This window comes from Thermobia domestica, chromosome 3 (assembly GCF_964235325.1).
Source record: "Thermobia domestica chromosome 3, izTheDome1.hap1.1, whole genome shotgun sequence".
In the NCBI taxonomy this organism is placed as follows: Eukaryota; Metazoa; Arthropoda; class Insecta; order Zygentoma; family Lepismatidae; genus Thermobia; species Thermobia domestica.
In genome coordinates this window covers 20006084-20020213 of record NC_137456.1, presented here as the reverse complement: position 1 = coordinate 20020213, position 14130 = coordinate 20006084, and the positions used below count along the sequence as shown (strand labels likewise).

General features: G+C 36.6%; 1 protein-coding gene across 1 annotated transcript in view; it reads right to left on the bottom strand.

Moving 5' to 3' along the window:
* The window catches only part of LOC145680221 (ras-related protein Rap-1), a 265578-nt gene extending 252701 nt beyond the window's left edge, over positions 1–12877 (bottom strand). Inside the window, exon 1 of the mRNA XM_081750537.1 lies at positions 12699–12877. The gene's annotated coding sequence lies outside the window, so the exon portion shown is untranslated. The remainder of the gene's footprint in view (positions 1–12698) is intronic.
* Positions 12878–14130: the final 1253 nt, after the last annotated feature.

The window sequence follows — 14130 nt, the reverse complement described above, 5'->3', positions numbered from 1 at the left end:
AACGGGGGTTTGGCTAAATGAATGATAAAGCCCATGTAACGTAGTGAAAAATAAAGTGGGTCACTGGTGGCACAAGGGGAGTTTGTAATTTATTAAATGTTTGTAAAAACATTTAAAAATTTGGAAGATAAACATTAAGTTTAGTAAACGTTTATTGATAGATCTTCAAAACATTATGTTTAATGTTACAGTTGATCCGAAATTTTTATTGTATCCTCACCACTACTTCAAAGGGACGAAAGCTTTGCAAGCGCCTCTTCTCCTGTGTGAATACAATAATGCATTATGAAGAATACATTAAAACAAATAATAATTAATGAGCGATTTAAGAATAATGTTCTAAAAATAGCAGGGCTTTGTAGCGCTTGCTGCATAATCTGAAAGGAAAATTTAAAAAAAAAACTTGAAGAAAACCAACGAAAAATATGGGGTAGAAATAAACGTTAGAAAGACAAAAGCAATGGTGATTGGAACGAAGCAGTGGGTGACAAATATATAAGAAGAGACAGGAAAATAGAACACGTAACTAGTTTTCGATACTTGAATAGTAACATTTGAGAGAATGTGAAGTGTAAACGTGAAATAAAAGCAAGGGTAGGAATGGATAAAGAAGCATTTACGAGGAAGAAAATCAATTTTACTTTTCTTTGAATAAAAATTTTTAAAAAAGGTTCATAAATTACTTTATGTGAAGTATTGTACTCCATGGTGAAGAAACATGGTAATTACACAAAAGCGATTAAAAAGACTACAGGCTTTCAAAGTGTAGATGTAGAAGAATGAAGAGAATTAGCTGGGACGAGCGGAAGACGAATGTGGAAGTGTTTGGAACAGTAGACAAGAAAAAGAACAACTTTAGATGTAGTTGAAAAGAGAACAAGAAACTCGTTAGAATGCTGGCTAAGAAGGAACTGTGTGCTAGAAAGTATAGTGGATGGAAATTGTTTGGTTGAGGTCAGCATGAATGGAAAAGAGACGGGCGAAAGAGGCCATAGTTAATGAAGGGTATTAAAACAGAAAAGGCTTAGTGAGGACGTCAGCATGGATGGAAATAGAAACGGGCGAAAGAGACCACAGTTGATGAAGGATATTAAAACAGAAAAGGCTTAGTAGGGACGTCAGCATGGATGGAAATAGAAACGGGCGAAAGAGGCCGCAGTTGATGAAGGATATTAAAACAGAAAAGGCTTAGTGAGGACGTCAGCATGGATGGAAATAGAAACGGGCGAAAGAGGCCGCAGTTGATGAACGGTATTAAAACAGAAAAGGCTTAGTGAGGACGTCAGCATGGATGGAAATAGAAACGGGCGAAAGAGGCCGCAGTTGATGAACGGTATTAAAACAGAAAAGGCTTAGTGAGGACGTCAGCATGGATGGAAATAGAAACGGGCGAAAGAGGCCGCAGTTGATGAACGGTATTAAAACAGAAAAGGCTTAGTGAGGACGTCAGCATGGATGGAAATAGAAACGGGCGAAAGACGCCACAGTTGATGAAGGATATTAAAACAGAAAAGGCTTAGTGGGGACGTCAGCATGGATGGAAATAGAAACGGGCGAAAGAGGCCGCAGTTGATGAAGGGTATTAAAGCAGAAAAGGTTTAGTGGGGACGTCAGCATGGATGGAAATAGAAACGGGCGAAAGAGTCCGCAGTTGATGAAGGATATTAAAGGAGAAAAGGTTTATTGGGTACGTCAGCATGGATGGAAATAGAATCCCGTTCGAATTTCAAGATAATTTCTCTTTTTAAAAAATAACAGATCTGGATTAATCTGTTCCCAGGTCCCAAGAACTCGAATTTTCAACACGATTTTACCAGTAAAGTACACTGGATTTTAAGGTAAAATGTTAATAATAATAAGAATAATAATAAATAAAATTTAAAATATAAAACATATATTTATTGAAAAAGGAATGACGCTGGCATATGTGAAATTTGGGGAAGGATAAAAAGGAGATAGATTATTGCTTGAAAGGTGAGTTACCTTCTATGGTAACATCACGTAACCGTGTTTCTGTGCAAATGTGCAAATGAAGAACGTGTTCGTCGTGCAAATTCCGGAACAAAGATTTGCTCTAATTTTTCGTTCAGATTCCAAGCTGTTTGAGGTTCGGAGCGTTCGTATTCGGGAGGCAATACTGTATTTACCAAATCAGATTCATTATCCTGAAGGTAACAAGGGTTGAGGATTAATGTCTTAGGCCGAGTGTCTCAAAGTGGCAATTAATTAACATTTCAATCTTATCAACATTTTCAGGGGAACATTATTATATTATTTGGTTATTTTAGACTAAGTGATTTTGAAGCCCCAAATTTGTAATCAAGCGGATAAACTTTTTAAAAAGAGTTCGTTATTTTCCTTGCATTTACTCTGAAAGAAATTATTCGTACGCGACTGATATCTACAAGACTATATACTATATATACAGAGTGTTTCAAAACAACATCAACAAGGTTTAGGGTGTGATTCCTGACAATAAGATAAGACAAAAAATATAGATCAACTTGGGTGCACAAACGCTTCCTTTCGGACCTACCGTACTCGGGTCAAGACTTCACTGAAGAACTAGTATCTGCCCTATCCAAATATCCAAGTTTCAGAATTGTGGAGTACTTCCGCAACACTTTTTAAAGAGGTAGTTTGTAATAACTTGAAATTATATGCCCATAGGCAAACTCCCTGTATAAAAATTATTGCGTGAGTACCTTAGGATTTTGAAACATGTCTTTTGGATAGAAGACATATTATTTCCTAAGTGAAGTCTTGACCCAGCTAAGGTATGTCCCATAGTTTTGGAGCTGTGAACCTTTAAAGTTCATTTTTTCATGTTTTCGGCAGCGTATAACTCCGAAAAGAAGCATTAGTTGGTCTATACTTTTAGTCTTATCTTGGTGTCAGGAATCTCCTCCCAAACGTCGGTGTTGTTTTGAAACACTATGTATATATCCTAAAGTAGTTAGGGTAGCTCAGCGATAGAGCGTTCACATTTGGTGCGAGGAGTCCATGTTTCAATCCTTGCTCCTGCCAAGTGGGTGTTGTTGTAAAAAAAAAAAAAACGTCTGAGTGGGATTTCTGCGGGTTTTCCCGTTATCTCCCACTGCCATCATTCGGTCATTATTACCCACCTAATCATCACCATCTCCCTTAGCCTCAGTATATATTGGGTATATATTTTTGGGATAATCAACTAAAAAAAACAGTTGTTAGTTGTTTCGGGGCAATAGCGTTGTGGAAGCTTCCGTTAAGCTAGACAAAATTAATAACGAACATGTATATATGGTTGTTGTATCTTTACGCTTTGCTGTTTCATTTATTTCTATGGGAGAGAAGAATTTTTTCCCTCCGTGGGCATGTGCTGTAGCACGGCCAACAAGAGATGGTCTCTGACGTTTCTTACCACATGCGGTGGGACATTGCAGCCCCTACTTTGATACCAGTGTTACCAACCACGATCACTCTGTCTTATACCATTAATTAAATTGCCACTACAGTTGCACCGAAAAAAGCTTGACACCCGAGTAGTGGCAATGTCACTGCGAGCTGTCAGAGACGTTCTCTTACTGCACACACCTTACTAAAGATTTTTAAAAAATAAACCTGGCCAACGAAGGTTCTGATGACCATACAAAATTTTTGGTTTTAGATCAGTTGAACCGTCTAGGACTAGAAGAAGATGAAAACTTGCAATGTACATTTTGATGAGTAATGGAGGTCCGCTCCATAATGGTTCATGAGAAGAAATTTTATTTTATGTTTGAGTTGAGTTGATTTTAGTTTAGCGTCCCTTTCAGCAGCAAGGCTATATGAGACGTGGACCTACTGATAAACGTGGAATCCGAACGACATGAGCTCCCGTTGGGAATCGAACCAGGGTCTCCCACGCCAAAGGTGCGTACGCTAACCGCTTAGCCACGAGGGAGCTCTATTTTATGTTTGAAGTGATACTGTAAAATATTACACACAACTTCAAAAGATATATTTTACGCTAACAGTCTTATTTATTCATCTCAATATATATATTACCTGACCAAACAACGAGTGCGGGCGGCCGGTTTTGGAACTAAAATGCAAGCAGCAGTGTTTCTAACCGGATTACTTGTAATCAATCAGAGTTCTTTTTGTCCTGTTCGTGATAAATCACTTCACGCATATGCTCAAGTCAGGGGCAGATCCAGGGGGCGGGGCGATTGCGCCCCCCCAGAATAGGATATTTTTTATTTTAAAAATAAAACCTAATAATTTTCACCTTTGTATTATAAATGTAAAATAAAACCTAAAATAGGTAGGCCTTACTTTTTTTTTTACGTTGCACAAGTCAAATAAAGCAATAAATTGCAAGAAATTACTTATATTGGCGTTCTTGCTCAATAAAATGTCCACCTTCGAAATCACAGGTGGCAATTTCTGTTCTAGAAATCGCAGACAATAGCTACTTCTCCTTTTCTAAAGTTGTTTTATTTTTCTTTCCTTTTCTTTTTCTTTAAAATACACTCTTACCTTGATTTGACTTCGAACGACCGCCCCCCCCAAACATTCAGCCTGCAGTGGCGGCGTAAGGGCGGGGCGAGCGGTGCCACCGCCCCGGGCCCCACTTTGTGTGGGGGCCCCGGACGGTAGATAAAAAATAATTACTAAAGAACTTTGTTAGCATGAGCCGTACAAGTACTGTTAAGGTTTATAAACGGCATCTTCCCTAAAAGCAAACTCAGTTAATTGTCAATCAATATTACACCAAATAACGGATGAAACAACAGAAATATTTGTCTAATAAAACTAACTAGTACCGGATTTCCGTATAAGTTAAACAAGCTATAGCTTAGGGTCTCCTGGGGACCCGCAAAGAAATTTAAAGTAAAAACTGAATATAAATTAAAAATAAATTATCTTGGGGAGGGGGGCAAAGAAATTTAAAGGAAAAAATGTATGTGGATTAAAATATGAATAATGTTACATGCTGAGAGATATGGTCCCGGAAGTTCGTCGTTCGATTCTAGTGGATGCCACTTAGAAAATTTTATTATTTTTTTCCCAAGAAGAATTGAACTGATGTAGCCTCAAGCTTTTTTGAAGCATTTTGTAAAAACTTGTTTGGTTCATTAAACTAGGTGCAATAGCAGAAGTCCTTCACCCTGCAACCCCCACATGTCTACATCATATTCCTTATCCTGACCTTTATTCCCTTACTTCCTACTTTTACGCAACACTCATCTTTTATGGGCTTCTGCAAAACAACCTTTGAATAAAACAACGAACACCAAATTTGTCGGGGAAGTGTACATAAGATTTTGACGGAGCAACTTCGTTGGACGACAGCTCATGGAGCTACGTCGATGAATAAAGGTATTGTAATCAGCTGACATATTGAAGGAACTTTACATAACAAACCATTACATTTTACAGACCAAAGATTCTTATTTTCCCAATCCAAATTCTGCTGCATCTTTTCAAATATACAGTTTGTGTATTTCATTTATAATTACAATAATAGCTATGTTAAAGCTACATCCCGAATTTAATGTTCATGTATTTTAATGAAAGAATTATACGATTTAATCATTCATGTTTCCAGCTTCTCATAAAGCTGGCGGTGGAGATAACATTTCCAATTTGTTGGGCAACGATTTTCTTACATATTCTAGGTTGCTTTCAGTGCTTTGCCGACACTATTTAGAGCGACAAAACAATAAAATAAAAGTTTCACTCTGTTCAATAATCTTAGAGAAATTTAAAGTAAAAAGCTGATTGTAGATTAAAACATAGTAAAAGGAAAATGGAGGTATATTGTGTTGTTTACATTTTAAAATTTTATGATGCAAGTAATGGGGCTCCGACAGCTAGCCTGCTTCCTAAAATATCACTGTTTATTTATTTATTTATTTATTTATTTATCAGTTCAAGGGAAGGGCACAAAGAAGGAATCAACGTACATAATGCTTCATTAGGGTACTAGAATTCTGGTGCTAGTTAAAAGTTGTTTGTTGCAGTTTTACAAGTCGAATTTTCAGAGAGCGAAATACTTTTTCTTAGCTGGTTTCCACTTTTTTGCTCTTGCTTTTTGGCGTATGAATTTACACTTCAGCTCACACATTTAGAGTAAAGAAAATGTTCAATAAGAAAACAAGTAAAATAATTTCAAATATTCAAAAGAAAAAAAAATAATTTACGTAAATTACATGTTATATTGATTTCTTCTTTATTTAGATGAAATTAAATAGGACTGTTTTTTACGGGGTGTAATTTGTGTGGTGTGTTCCACAGTTTCTCGATAAGCTGGGTAAACTATTGCGCAATTCCATCATATGGATAGCTGATCACAATCATGTCGCATGCCCATTCTTGTGATTGTACACTTGCAATATACTAAGTCCAATTAAAAAAAAAAAAAAAAAAAAAAAAAAAAACTGAATATCAGTGCGTTGTAATAACCTGACTAGTAAAAAGAGCCTAAACGGTATTTCGTGAGGAGTCCATGTTAATGGTACGTAAGTATAGAAAAACCTGTTTCTTTATTTGTTTATTCTTTCAATTGTGATTATCATTCTAAACAAACTTGAGAGCGTGTAAGTACAGGTTCTGCAGTTTTATTAAAGTGAGCTCCGAACCACTGCGTTCCATCGGACCCCATAGATTTGAACCCACAACCGCATGTTCGAAAGGCGAGCCCTCTGACCAGTAGACCTGTCAGGGGTCTAGTAAAGTCTGTGAGGTTAGAAGCAACAGCCGAGAAGAATAAAAGGATGAATCTCTGACTGCACAGGCCGAAGTGAAGCACTCTATCATTGAAATTCTAGATGAGATGAGACAACAAATGTATGACCGTTTTACTCAAATGAATGATCTCAACGACAGGTTTGAATTCCTACGTTGTATCACCAACTTTATGTTGCAGCCAGGTGATGAGCGAGGAAAGGCTAAAAGCATGTTGCTCTGATTTAGCTTTGATATTCCCGAATTACCTTGGTGGCATAGAATTATTTCAGGATTGTAAGGATATAATCCATTCACCAAGGTGTGCTCAGAAAGCTAAAGAAGACCTGACTTTTCTCCACAAGACATACTGAAATATGTATCTTCAATGGAACTTGAAGCTTACAAAAGTTTGGCAATCCCTCTTCAGATTTTGATAACATTTCCCGTATCTCTCTCATCATGTGAAAGGTCTTTCAGCAGAAGTAAGCTGGTAAAATCATACTTGCGCTCCACAATGAATCAAGAAGGACTCACGAATCTGAGCATTCTTTCTGTCGAAAATGAAATATCATCTAATTTGGATTTTGATAATATAGTTGAGACTTTCGCACCTACCAAAGCAAGGACGGTAGCATTTCTGAATGCTGCTGGAACACAGGCTAATAAAGTAGCGGAACTATCGTCGAAAGTAGTTTCATATTTCAACTTAAGACAAACAAAATACAAAAGTACCAAAAAAATAATAAAAAACCGTCAAGGTTTGTCAATTTACTAGTGATGGGTGGTAATGAAAAGTAGGATGGTAAAACCCGTTGTAGAATTCCGTGCTCACATATTTAATCTACGATATATCCCCAATTATTCAATATATTCAAGATTTTTTGTTATATTCTAATACTAAGTGTGTTAATAAGTTTGAATGGAAACAGTCATACGTGACAAAATATGAACATGACTAAATTATTAAATACAAAAAGATAATAATAATAATAATAATAATAATAATAATAATAATAATAATAAAAACAAATGTAAAATCTGGAAACAATAGTAAAAAAGACAAGTAGGGGAGAAACATTCTGTTGCTTAACTATTTATTGATATTTCGGCAAAAGCAGTGGGATTAAATAGATCGGATATTATCACTGGAGAGAAACCTTGTAAAAAAAAAAAAAAAAAGTGAAGAAGACATGCAGGAGAAAAATCTATTCTAGCCATTATTTATTGATAGTTCGGTAAAAAAAAAAAAAAGTGTAAGTATCGTGTATGATCACCGGAGAAAGAATGAATGTTAAAGTGAATAAGACTAAGTATAAGGGGAAAATCTAATCAAATAAAACCCATACAGTGTAAACTCAGACAGATGAGAAACCATGAGTTAACTTAGCCATACACGCAGATGAGATATTGTGCGAAAGAAACACCAAAGGCGAGAACCGATTAAGAAAATCCTAGAGAACATAGAGATTACATTTAGAAATCGGATCGGTGTATTATCACTATTTGCAGTTTTTTTCAATATCAGCTCAACGATACATTTTGTACGTGAGCATTATTTCCATTATCCCATCTAATTACGGGTCACGTTTAAGCTAGGATAGTATAGGTGTAGGATAAATTCTGGATTATTTGTTGTTACGTTTTGTTTGTATATATATTTTCCAGATTAAAATCGTTTAAACAAACACACACCAACGGGAAAGGGAGAGGAGTAAACAGGAAGAATGATCATGTAAATGAATGTCAAAACTAGCAGTGTATAAATCATGATTGTTCGGGAAGGGGCCCCGATCTACTTCACTGGCCCCGGGCCCCAGTTTGTCTTACGCCGCCACTGTTCAGCCTGGTTCCGCCACTGGCTCAAGTTAAGACAAACAGTTTCTAAAGTTATTGAAGTTATTTGCAGAACATTTTAAGTAACAAGCAAAAAAATAACTACAACCAAAATACACCCTCCATATTAATTTGCGAACAAATTAGCGAGCAGCGTTTTACAGACTGCTCCTATTTTATAATGACATCGAATAAAACGTAATCGATTTTTATACAATCTGCTTAATACACGGTAGTAACTCACTGAATTGTCAATTGTGCTATGTTGTTCTTAAATTGGTAATTTCCATTCATATATCACTCTCCACAATACATTTGCATTACTGCAGGAATGGTTCACTACAACTACATAACTTACGACGTTCTTTATTAAGCGGAAAGAGATGAGGCTATGCATAACATCCAAACTGCAACTTTTAAAAACCGTTGGATACACTACAGAATGAAACTCTTCGCTCCCTTGTCCCACCGCGATTGCCAAGAAACTGATGTAAACACAACAGCAGCGCCATCCTTCCAAAACCGCACTGCTATCCTGGTCAGGTAATATATATATTGTTTGGGGGGTGATTCTTCTTGACACCAAGATAAGACGATAAGCGTAGACCAACCTTGGTGCGCAATTGCTTCCTTTCGGAGTTATAGGCTGTCGAAAACATGAAAAAAATTAACTTTAAAGGTTCATAGCTCCAAAACTATGGGACCTACCAAAGTTGGGTCAAGGCTTCACTTAGGAACTAATATGTGCGCTATCCAAAAATATAAGTTTCAGAATCCTAAGGTAGTCACGCAGCAATTTTTATAGAGCAGTTTGGTTACGGGTATAGAATTTGAAATACTCTCCAACTCCCTCTAGAAAAATTGTTGCGAAAATAGCAAAAGCTTCTGAAACATGGATATTTGGATAGGGCACATACTAGTTCCTAAGTGAACTTCTGACCCGACTCCCGACCCAGATAATATTGGAGCTTTGGACCTTTAAAGTTCTTTTTTTTTTTTTTTTTCATGTTTTCGGCATCCTATAATTCCGAAAGGAAGCATTTGTCCAGCCAGGTTGGTCTATACTTTTCGTCTTATGTTGGTGTCAGGAATCACCTCCCAAACGTTGTTGGTGTTGTTTTGAAACACCCTATCTATCTATCTATCTATATATATATATATATATATATATATATATATATATATATATATATATATAGAGGTGCATGGTACAGTAAAATTTTGAATTGAGAGTTTGCAACACTGTTGTGCTTGCATATGTTCGGAACCGATGCTATATTATTGAGAAGGCTCTGCTATTTAGTTGTGATAGAGCATTGTAGTGGTACAAAAGGTACATTTGCTGTGAAATTACTTAATAAATTGGTTGATAGTGCACAACAATCGAGATCTTTTGGGTTCAGCGTTTTTTTGTTTTTTTTTTCTTCGATGGAGAAATCTCAACAACGAAGTGGACAATACACGACATGCAGTCATCACTGAACTGAAACAGAAGACTGAAGAGGAAATGACATTTCTAGAAACATGATACACCTGGCATCTCAGCGAGTTTTCAAAGTACACTATCAAAATGTGTATATCAAACTGGAACACATTTTCGCTATGTTGTCTCTGAGAAGTAAGAGACATGTAAATACTATTCTTAATGGGGTTCTCTGTACATGCACTTCCATCATTAAATATATTTTTTCTTTATTTATTCGTTTATTCGTGCATTTAAGGTCAATTGAAATTTGTGGGGGGGGGGGACGAAGTGGCTCAGTGGTAGAGCGCTTACCTCTGGTGCATGGGGTCACTGGTTTGATCCCCGGCCTAGTAAGTTTGGGGTGGACAACATCGTGTATATGAGTTTTCTCGGAGCACTCCCGTTTCCTTCCACGTTTCCATTCCACCAATTCTTCCATCATTATTCACTTGCCTGAATCATCTGTCTCCCTTAGCCTAAAGGTCATAATCTAAAAGAATTCAAGACATCATTAGAAAATTTTACATTTGTTTACTTTAATATATATAACTAGCACAATGACCGTTCTTCGCACGGGGAGAATAAGTTTCATTTTAGACATAAAGGGCACCAAAACTATCACCAATGAACTTTGGGACCCTAAAAAGGATGAATTCGACACTAATATCGATCATTTTCAAATATTTTTGCATGTCACCATTTCCCCTTAGGGATACTAATGGGAGCTGAATTTGGATTTAAACGGCATTGGAAGTGTCTCTGTTCATCTCAGCGAACCGGAAAACTGCATTAGACACTAATATAGGATATTTTCGATTATTATATATCCCTTGCCTTCCGAACACTTCATCTTGTGTTGAAAATTTGACAAACTTAGTAACTTTCATATATATATATATATATATATATATATATATATATATAGTGGCGGATCCAGGATATGATCAAGGGAGGGGCTAAGCCATAGTTTGCCGTTTTATCCAGTGTAAAGCAGGACTGAAGTCCATTTTATCCAATGTAAACCTGAGCGTCAAGGGGGGGGCTATAGCCCCTTAGCCAACCTTGGATCCGCCCTTGTTTATATATATATATTAACGTTCCACAGATGTAACATTGAGGCAAAAGAAGACGGTATAAAATGAATGACTACAGTATATAAAATAAATTGTGGAATGAGAGTGTAGGAGGAAACAGGGATCACGAGGAAATTGACAAATATATGTTGTGCATCACACGCTTGACTTGGGATTCAATAAAGGATCCCTAGCACTAGAGGGGGAAATCCATGTCCTCATTCTTACTTTCATACTTAACATTGTTTATGCTTCCTTAAAATGTAATTGCTATTTTTTTTTCTTTATTTCAACATCTCGTCTTTTACAACTTTCCTATTCATTTATGACTAGTAGTCTTGAATTTTAACAAAGGTACAATAGAATTTCCTTTTTCTTTCTAATGCTGGATCGTCTGTATTTTCTATTCTTTTTAAAGAAAGAAAAAAAACATTTCTACTATGATCTTCATGCTCAGTAATCTCATGTTTACGCTCGCTTTGTTTTCCAACCTGTAGAACAGCTTGTCAACTTGTTTTTCTCTTGAGAGCTGGTGCAACTGTTGCGCTCAAAGTTTTGTGGTCAGTGGCGTACCCTAAAGGAAGTATCCGGGTTTCAACCCTTTACTGATCAAGATATTATTTACAATATTAAATTATGAAATTAAGAGCTTGTACACTCTCTTAATGAATTTCCGCGTACGCCACTGCTTGGAGACGGCAGTTATGGACTTGTTGTAAGTACGTGTAATATGTAATACTACAGAGAGGAGAGGAGGAAAAAGATAGAAAGAAGTGTATGCGGAGGGTGTTTTTCAATTTTTGACATAATACAGAAATTGAGGGCCGCGGTTGGTCAGTGGTAGACCGTTCACCTCTGGTGAATGGAATTTCTGGTTCGATCCCAGTTCGCGCCAAATGAGCTTCGTGGTGGACAAACGCAATGTGCGTGGGTTTTCTCGAGGTTCTCTCGTTTCCTCTCTTTATTCATTTCACAATTTTCTTCATTTCTCATCATCACCGTCTCCTTTAGCCTAGCCGGCACGGCATAAACATGGGACGTAAAACTTAAAGATTTCATTTCATTTCATAATACGGCAATTGCTTCAAATACATAAATCCCCATTGTCAAAATAAATAAATAAATAAATAAATAAATAAATAAATAAATAAATCGGCGCAACTCAATTCGGCCAAACGGGACATTTAGTTTTGCCGAAAACATTGCTTGAACTGGAAATCTTATATATTGGGGTCATAGGCCATTCAGCGAAATTAACTACGTGGGAACTTTGTTGTTTTTAATTTCTTTTTACAATGCTTTACTTGACTATGCAATCTACAACTTTTATATATTTCAAATACGACAAGAAGCGCTTTAAATAAAATAAAAATTCTTTGTTAAAGATAGATTTTGGAGTATATCCTTAAAATATGTTTACTACAAACAATTCTAATAATAATAGCAGCGTTTGATAAGTGAAACGGGAATCAATTTTCCTTTGTTATTTTGTGAATTGACGGTTTGAAATCAACTCGAAACTTACGACTGATTAATAATATAATGCATTGATGTTTTCCGGCGGGAAATATTGAAGCGAAGCTATTTTCTGTTTACTAAATATACCGTAAACATAAAACTACGAAATAACTACTTACCTTGAACTAGATTGACAGAGCTGAATACATTTTGATTTCCCGGAGTTGCCTTCCAATACAGCGCGCTCCGTTTCAGATGTCCCAGGTGGTTTCAAAAAACCGGGAGAGGTTTTTGAGGAAGAAGACTTATTTTCAACAAAACGCGCAAAAGAGCGTTCCGCTACCAGATGTCTCTAGTGAGGTCGCCCGGGAGGAACTGAATCCAACAGTTGGCAGGTGGTTGTAGGCGTGGGGGGACGAACCGACCAATCAATAGCGAGCTGCGCGTCAGGTCAAAAGCAGCCAAAAGTTCTTCTTCTTTTTTTATTTTTTTTATATGAAGATGGGATTCAGTGAGGTGAAGCATGGGTGGAAGGGGTTAGTAGATAGATAGATGCTCCTTAACCGTCCTTTACTCACCTAGCTGGGATATCCGATTGTTCTCATGACCTTTCCACAAAAAAACGTTGAATAAAAATCTATTCCGTTGTTTTGCCTTCCGCGTACATACACGGACCTATCGTCGCTTAAAATAGATGCAAAACAAAACCAAAAGAAGTTTTTTTTAAAAAAAAAAAAAAGAAAAGAAAAGAAACCGTGAGCTATCAATCAAATTGTTATTCAAAAAACTCCAGACTATCAGAACAGAACAGAAGAAGGGGCAGGAAAAGGGGGAAGGTGAAGAAGAAACCACTTGTTTGCTTACAGATGCTCTTTTTTCGTTTCTTCTCTGTCTCACTTTCTTTTTCTCTTAACCTATTATGGTTTACTTTTGCCTTTTCTTTTTTCTAGATGGTTCGGGATTTTCCATTTTTTTTTTCGATTGAAGCATTCTAAAAGCTCAACGTGTCGATAGAGATTACCTGATTCTGAATTCTGTTTACTTGAATAAAAAACAGTCCTGTACATTAAAGTTAAAAAATATCGTTAACAAATCCTTTCCTTTATGATTCGTCAGCCCTTTAAGAAGTGTTAAGTCAGTTCACCTTTTTTTTTATTTTCTTCACCCGATTTCTTCTTCTTATTATTTCATACCCACCCAACACAAGTACATACTGATCATGTGTAAAGAATGTTCCTCGAGGTACATTGGAATGTACATGATAGGTACGTGAATAGAGCAATCATGTGAAATACACATGTAAGGAATAAGGTTACTTCCGCCCAAAAGTACGTGCATGACACATACCGAGGAATGTATCTATTATGTGTATATCACGTACCGTGTATGTACTTGACACATTTACTTGGCATTGGCATGTGCCAGGAATGTACTAGGCATGTCAGTAATGTTCCTTAGGGCAGTGCTATGCAACTGGGGGTGCGAGTACTTAAATACTAAAACCTTAACGCTTCATTTTTACGTTCGAATTTAGAAGCTTGTACTTTTGAAAAAAGCCAAGCAACTAACTCTGAAAATATATGCCCTCCTCCGGCATCTGTGTGGCAATTT